The sequence below is a fragment of the Mesoplodon densirostris genome, chromosome 5, assembly GCF_025265405.1.
Source record: "Mesoplodon densirostris isolate mMesDen1 chromosome 5, mMesDen1 primary haplotype, whole genome shotgun sequence".
Classification (NCBI taxonomy): Eukaryota; Metazoa; Chordata; class Mammalia; order Artiodactyla; family Ziphiidae; genus Mesoplodon; species Mesoplodon densirostris.
Genome location: NC_082665.1, coordinates 3,857,353 through 3,865,999, shown reverse-complemented (window position 1 = coordinate 3,865,999; position 8,647 = coordinate 3,857,353).

Below are 8,647 nucleotides of genomic sequence, written 5' to 3'. Positions count from 1 at the left end.
TTAAGGCATGTGATCAGGCGATGTCACTAAAAGAGACCTGACTGCTAAATCCAGCAGTTTGTTCAGTTGGCTCTTTGGTTTGTGACCCTACCAATTCCTCCTTCAAACCTACTTGTTCCAGTGAGGCTTCATTCCCCTGGATTTTCTTTTCTTTTTCTTTTTTGGCCCCACAGCGCACGGCTTGCGGGACCTTAGTTCCCCGACCAGGGATTGAACCTGCACCCTCGACAGTGAGAGCGCAGAGTCCTAACCACTGGACTTCCAGGGAATTCCCTCCCCTGGATTTTCTGCCCGTTATCTGACCTCTGGTTCTCATCCTCCTGTGTCAGCTCCTCTGCCCAGACCGTCCTCACACTTTGGGTCTCCTGACGTTCTGACCGTGGCCCTCCTGTTTCAGTCACCCCATGCAGTCCCGTCCATCCCTGGGACGTGAGCCCAGCTGCCTGAGCCAGAGCCCCTCCCTCATCACCAGTATTCGGCCCGTCACCAAGTCGGGGCCATCCACCTCCTGGCTGTACCTCTGATAATGCAACCACGGGCCAGTCCCCAACTTCCTAACTGCTCCCCAGCCTCCAGGATGTTCCTCTTCAATCCACCCTCGTGCTGCAGTTCAAGTGATCCTCTTAAAAAGACAAAGGTGTCATGCCACTCCCTTGCTTAAGTTGCTGATGGCTCTCTATTGCTTTAGGATGACATTCAAATTTCGTAATGTGACTGACCAGACTGGTGACAGCCCGCCTCTAATCCCGTGTCCCCCGGCACCCACATGGACACACGTACTCTCTGAACAAGTCACACTCTGCCTCTCACCTCTGAGTGTCCTTGTGTGTTGTCCTCTCCCCTGAGCTCTTCCTCCCCCTGCCCTGTGCACACTCAGTCTCCCCTTGATAATTTTATCTTGCTGGTTCACGTTCCTCCCTCCAGGACTCCCCCAGCTCCCTCCCCTGTTATCACTCAGCCTCATTATGCATTTGGGCCCCCCCACCTCTGTGCTCCCATAGCAGCTTGTGTAGCTTGTTATACACTTGTGCACTTGCTATTGGATTTGCCTGCCAGCAACCTCTCCCCCTCAGTGGGCTTCCTGTCCCCCTCTGCCTGCCCGGTGCCCAGCCTGGTGCCTGACCTTGAGTCCATATTTTTATTGTGTGTCATCCATACACGGATGCATCCCGGCAGGATTTCTAGCTCCATATACATGTATATTTATTTAGACACAGTTCACGTCATTTATCTGGCCAGCTTCTTGTTAGATCTCACCGTTTGGATAACCTACAGCTCTGCGCTCACATAGCTCAACATCCTATGTTCTTTCTGTCGTCCCTTGAACCTGTCCTTCCTCCCCTATCCCTGTCCTACTTAGTGGGGCTGCCCTGTCACCCCAGCCAGAAGCCTGATGGTAATTTTAGCCTCTTCTCTCTCAGTGTCTGCATTCAGCCGTCACTCAGTCTTATCAATCTACCTCTAAACACCCCTGATCTGTCCTCACCTGCCCTCCGGCTTCTGCTGCCTGGCTCCAGGGCCCCTGGCCAGTCATTGTAGCCACTCATCCACGTTCCTGCTTCAGGTTTGCGCCTTCCCGTCCCAACTCAGAACGTTTTTAGTCCGATTTATCTCTCTAAGTGCAAATTGGATGTTGCCTGTAGCCTCAGTGCTGGCACGACCTACAAAGTGGAGTGGAGATGGCTCTGGGCGTCCCCCCTGCACCAACTGCTCCAGCCACGCATGGCTGGGACCGGCACTGCCCAGATGCCCTTTTCCTATTCAGCCTGCTGGCAGATCCCATTTCTCCTCCAAGCTTCAGCCCCAGGCCTCCTGCCCCTGTGTGGCGGTTGCTTTGCTGTGACATCTCTTCATCGGTTACCGGCTGCTAGCAGGTCAGCTGCTTCACTTGTGGGCTCTTGGGGCAGAGACTGTGCCTGTGAACCTGTGTGTCCCAGAGCTTTGGGCCTGTCACTAGCACTGTGTCCTGGGCCATCTGCCCTCGATGGCCAGTTTTCCCTCAGAGATTGTGTCACAGTGATGTCTTGAGTCTGTGTCAGTAATACCATAACTCGACCTGTTTGTACTTCTTGTACCAAACAGCCCTTTTGTAAATTGGGGTTTAAAAACATAAGCCTCTACATATTTGGAAGTGGGAAGTTTTTATTTATTATTATTATTATTTTGGGCCATGTGGCTTACGGAATCTAGACCCCTGACCAGGGATTGAACCTGCACCCTCGGCAGTGGAAACGCAGAGTCCTAACCACTGGACCACCAGGGAATTCCCTGGAAGTGGGAAGTTTTAACTGGCTGTGATTCTCTGTTTCATTTTGAACTTGTGTCTAGACGTCCAAATTTGCCCAACCTGTAAGTTGAGGGGTTGTCCCTTTAAACAGTCAGGTTAAGGTAGAGAGAGGTGGGTTCATTTTCCGTGGTTTCTTTAACAAATTACCCCCATCTTGGTGACTTAAAACAGCAGAAATTTATTCTTTCATGGTTCTGGAGGCCAGAAATCTGAAATCAGCATCACTGGGCTGAAATCAAGGTGCCAGCGGGAACGTGCTCCCTCTGGAGGAAACAGGGGAGAACCTCTTGGTGGCCTCTGAGCTTTTGGTGGCTGCTGGCATTCCTTGGCTTGTGGCCTTTCTCTTATAAGGACACTTGGGATGGCATTTAGGCCTCACCCAGCTAATCAGGGATCATCTTCCAATCTTAAGACCTTTAACTTAATCACATCTGCAAAGACCCCTTTTCCATAATAAGGTCATATCACAGGTTCCAGAGATTAGGACCAGATGTTTTTGGAGGCTACTATTTAACCTACTACACGTGAAGACAGTGTTCCTGTTTCCATGTCAGCCGTGGGGGAAGGTCTTTGAAAAGCACATGATGATGTAGAAAAAAAGAGGAAATGAGAAGTGGTGAAATGTTAGACTCTGTGTGAATGGGTTATGACAACCACCCTCATGGTGTATGCCCTATGAGATGCCCCGTGAGCCTCAGAAATGGGTGGGCCCCAGCTCTCTCTTGAGCATGGTTGAAACTGGGCTGGGTTGAGTGTCAATTCCACTGTGTCCTCACTGTTGAGAAGCCTGGTCTTTGCACATCATGGTAAGAAAAGGAAGGGTACCAAACTGAAGAACCCCCCGGGTAGAGGCTTCAGCCCGCCGTGCTCTTTTCTTTCGAGGCATGACCTGCTCACCCCTCCTCTCTCTTCCCACCACCCTGGTCCTTGAAGACCTAGACACCTCCAGGTCCTCCAATTCGGCTGACAGTTGCCACTGATAGTAACTGAATCGCATCAGCACCTCAACGCCAGTTCCTAGCAGCCCTTTTGCCTTCAGCAAGATTGGGAGAGGAGTGTGTGTGTGTGTGTGTGTGTGTGTGTGTGTGTGTGTTTTCAATAGCAGTTGTAATTCTGGGTATTTGATTATGAACCGTGCAATAAGAACATGGATTTAGACGGGTTTTCTTGTGTGCCCTTCCATAAGCTGCTCTCATGAAAGATGGGGAGGAATGTAATTCTTTTTTTTTTTTTTTTTTTTTTTTTTTTTTGCGGTATGCGGGCCTCTCACTGTTGTGGCCTCTCCCGCCGCGGACCACAGGCTCTGGATGCGCAGGCTCAGCGGCCATGGCTCACGGGCCCAGCCGCTCCGCGGCACATGGGATCCCCCCGGACCGGGGCACGAACCCACATCCCCTGCATCGGCAGGCGGACTCCCAACCACCGCGCCACCAGGGAGGCCCCCTTTTTTTTTTTTTTTATTTACTTATTTTTGGCTGTGTTGGGTCTTCGTTTCTGTGCAGGGGCTTTCTCTAGTTGTGGCAAGCTGGGGCCACTCTTCATCGCGGTGCGCGGGCCTCTCACTGTCACGTCCTCTCTTGTTGTGGAGCACAGGCTCCAGACGCGCAGGCTCAGTAGTTGTGGCTCACGGACCCAGTTGCTCCGCGGCATGTGGGATCTTCCCAGACCAGGGCTCGAACCCATGTCCCCTGCATTGGCAGGCAGATTCTCAACCACTGCGCCCCCAGGGAATCCCTGCAATTCTTTTAAGAGCTGCACCGTGGGATTCCTTTGGTAAAGGAAGGTGGATCCACGTCCCCAGGCCTTGGAACGGGGTGACAAGTGGCAGCCCCTGCTGAACAAGTGTCTTCCCTCAATCGTGGTCAGACACCCATGGCTCCCCTGCCCTTTAGAATGACCACTGCTGTCTACACCCCAGGAAAGTGAGGCTCGTACAGGCCAGGCCGTGGAGCAATAGAGGTCAGAACCAGGACAGACAGCAGAGGCTGAGACCTGCAGATAAGCCGCTCTGAAAATATTTCAGATCTGTGGAGGCATTGGTAACTGGTCAGCCCTTATCTTCTTTCTCTTCTAATGGGGAGGGGTAACCCAGGGCCCAGAGCTGAGGTTAGGTGGTCGGGGCAGGGAGAAAGGTATGTGCAGTCGGGAGACCTAGAAGGAAGCAGGAAGCTGAGGGACCTGCAGCCCACAGCCTGTGCTTGATGAGCTACTTTTTCTGTGAAGAGAGCCCTGTGGGGATGCAGGTCGGATCCACCCCTCGGCCGTCTCTCCTTGTCGCCCTCCCTGCCTGCAGCATTGTGATTTACATGCCTGCCGTGCCCCAGGCTCTTGGACTGCAAAGAAGAATACCAGGTGGTCCCTGCCCTCAAGGAACTGGCATCCTCTCTGGGGAAATAGTTGTGAACTGTCCGTCCAGGTGTAAACGCTGTGAGACCTGTGTGTGCTCAGAGCTGTGGAGCCCCAGGCAGGCGCCTCTCCCGGGACCCAGATGCAGGGTGGGCCTGAGGCAGGAGGTGGCCCTGCCAGCATCTGTCCTCTCTGTGCCACAGTGAGAGCTCTGGAATCAATCAGCCACCCACTTCCCGTAAATGGCCACGAAACAAGGCATTCCAGCTTCATCCCTGACACAGGCTGTGCTGGTCCAGAGCAGGCCCGAGGGAGCTGACAGGCATTCTGGATCTCTAGATCAAGACACCAGATTGTGGGAGAAAACCGAACTCAGCAAAGGGTATTGGTGGGGCGGCCCTTCCCAAACAGCAGTTTGTTCTGGGTATCTATGAGCGGAATGGGGGTGTCTCTCACCAGGGCATTCCAAATGGCTGACTTTGTCCCATTTGGACCTCAAGCTTTGTGTGTTTCCGTGCACAGAGTGAAGAGAGGGCTAAAAACGCTGACTAAATTGATCTGACCCTGAAGCCATTTTTAAAAGATCCGAGATGCCCCTGCTTTTTGTTTCTTTCTTTTTTCCTTTTTAAAAAAAATCTTGGAGACTTTAAAGCTTTGCCCCTTTTCTTTTAGTAAGAGTCAGCGTCGTTGACCCTGGTCCAGAACATGAGTCACCCTATTGAAAAAAGAAATATGAACGTGCATTTAAATTTGATTTTTAAAGTACTTACTGTACTTAATCACCTCCAAGATGTCTTTTGATATTTGTCATGTTTTATGCTATACATTTGACACATTTAAGCGTCTTTAATAGGTCCCCCCCCAATTAATATTAAGATAGCAACTATAGAACTAGACTTGATAAAACATTATAGAACTTGGAGTTTGCTTACGAAGCACTCATAAAAACTGGGTCAAATGATTTCATCTGCTTTCTCTGTTAGAGAGAATCCCCCCTCAGTATGTGACTCTATTGATTTGGTACCCTGTCTGGTTCTCTGATATCTGTGAAATGACTACTCCTGAAGATAGATACCCTGCCCCTTTTATGCTTGCTTGCTTTTTTAACAAGGTAGGCAAATCATTGCCAATGTTTTAACACTTCGAAAGTTGATAGGTGAGGCCGACCCATGACCGAGAACCACAATGATGTCATCTGAGGTTTTACCAAGCCTGCGTATTTAATTCACTTGATATATCACTGGCTATGATAAGTCTAGGGTTCTCAAAGGATGCTTGGAAACATTCCCAAGAAGTTTTGACTTATAAAAATCGACTAAATTAAAAAAATAAAGTATTCAGAGTATGTGATAGGGAGGTAAGCGTGCAAAAAGTTTGGGCATCCCTCTGAAATCTGATTTCCGTTTCAGATTTAGTCCCCCCCTTGCACTCAATGGGCTGGAGTGATTGATTTCGTCATGATGGCATGCTTACTGAGATACTCTCGCCACTGTATCATCAGCAGTGTAATAATTATTCTAAAATTAAGTGCTGTGATCTTTCTCCTGGGCTTGAAGTTAGCTCATCAGAATTCTGAATTAAAACTAAACTCCCCTCCCAGTGCTGCAAGAAAGGGGACCCCACTGTTTTCATTGTCTTTTAGTGCCTGCTAGAGTCAGTGGCCTATCTTGGGCTCAGGTACCAAAAAATCTAAGTGGCCACCAAGATAATCATACTAAAGTATACTATAAGCCATCAGTTGTTTTAGCAGGTCTAAGCTAACTTTCAGGAGAGCATTGCTCAGATAATGTCTTTAGCGGGGTCAAATCTGTATAAAAAGGTAAAGAGATAATAAGCAAAAATGATATCAGTGATGCCTCACCAGACATATTATAAAAACAAAATGTCACCAAGCATAGCTGAGCTGTTGTGGAGATGTTACTGAAACTGACAGGCCTGCAAGTCTGCAACTTGGTATCAATTGCACAATAAATGAAGAAGCTTCCCTCAGCTGAGAAACTAGGGTTTAATTCTGCAATTAGGAAGATGAACCTAGTGTCACTGATCACAGTGAGAGAAAACTTGAGCTGCGGTGATTTTAAGAGGCATGGCTGGTCTGGCTCAGACGCAACCACAAGAAATGCAGGGTGTTGATTTTTTTTTCTTTTTATTAAGGAGGGCACCAAGAGGCAGAATAGGCGGTGCTGAGAGTGTGGTGGTGGGATTGATCAGTCCTGGGTTCAAGTGCCAGCTCTTCAACTGAATAACTGCGTGGCCCTGGGCAAGTTATTAATACGTAACCCCTGCAACCTGCAGTCTCCTCATCCTTCAGACGGGAGCATTGATAATCAACACCTCCGCAGGTCATGTATGGGGATTAAATGAGATGATAAAGGTCCTCCTTAGCACTGCCTAGCACATAGTAAGCATTCCACGAGAATTAGGTATTATTGTTGCAATTTCTACTCCTTCCTTAAAGAGCTACTTAAAGCTATTCCAGGGAAAAATAACTAGATCTAGAATAAGTGCAGATAAACCTGTTCCTGGAGGAGATGGTGAGAATGACTAGCAAGATGCATAGGGTGAAACAGATCAGCCTGGGATGAACCTGAATACGAGATTAAAAAACAATGATGCACAGGGACTTCCCTGGTGGTGCAGTGGTGAAGAGTCCGCCTGCCAATGCAGGGGACACAGGTTTGATCCCTGGTCCGGGAAGATCCCACATGTCACGGAGCAACTAAGCCCCGTGTGCTGCAACTACTGAAGCCCGCGTGGCTAGAGCCCGTGCTCCGCAACAAGAGAAGCCACCGCAATGAGAAGCCTACGCACCGCAATGAAGAGTGGCCCCCGCTTGCGGCAACTAGAGAAAGCCCGCACACAGCAACGAAGACCCAACGGAGCCAAAAATAAAAATATAAATAAATAAATAAATTTATTAAAAAAGAAATGATGCAATGATATCACTTGAATGTGGAATCTAAAATACGACACAAATGAACTTGTCTACGAAACAGAAACAGACTCACAGACACAGAGAACAGACACGGAGGAGGGTGGGGTGGGGTGGGGTGGGGTGGGGTGGGGGAGGGATGGAGTGGGAATTTGGGATTAGCAGATGCAGATTATTATACACAGAATGGATAAACAACAAGGTCCCACTGTAGAGCACAGGGAACTATATTCAATATCCTGTGACAAACCATAATGGAAAAGAATATGAAAAAGAATATATATATGTATGTATAACTGAATCACTTTGCCGTACACCAGAAACTTACACATTATAAATCAACTATACTTCCATAAAAAATAGATTAAAAAAAGAAAACAATGATGCAGATTAACAAAAAGGTCATGAAATAAAGACAGAATCCCTCATGTGATACGACCGATGTCATAATAAATTGATAGAAGTAAGGTGCTCAAAATCGCACGTATTCCCATCTGAAACTAATAATGGCAGTACAAAAGCCAGGGGAACCTATAAATTGGTACGTACAGAAAAATGCGGGGAAATTCCATACAAATCTATAATATTTTAAAAGTAGGACCTTAGGAGATGTTGCTAAGTAAAGAAGTATTAAGTTTGGGCGAGATGGGAAGTTCCCGGATGTGCTCTGAGTGAAGAAGCCCTGTTAGGGACGCCGGGGGCAGGATCTGAAGAGGAGGTCACCACCGCGGCAGTGCCTGGTCCCTGCGGTACGGCTTGGAGTGTGAAGCGACCCATGGCAGGCGGGGCGGGTCTGATCCGTGACCCTGGGATGCTTCGCTCCTCTGATGCTTTACCAAGGGAACCCTGCTGCACGCTCACCGAGGCAGCTCAAAAGTATTTTTGGTAGTGAAATTCGTTACTGAATTATAGTAATTATAAACTTGACCACGGAGCTGTAATGACAGGGGACATAGACATTGGTTGACAATCAGGAAATTCTAAATTAACTTTCAGGGTTCTGCGGTACACTAATGACCCACATGGTTTCGCGCAGAGTAACTGGAACTCTGGGAAGGAACTGACAGTGCCTGCGACAGACC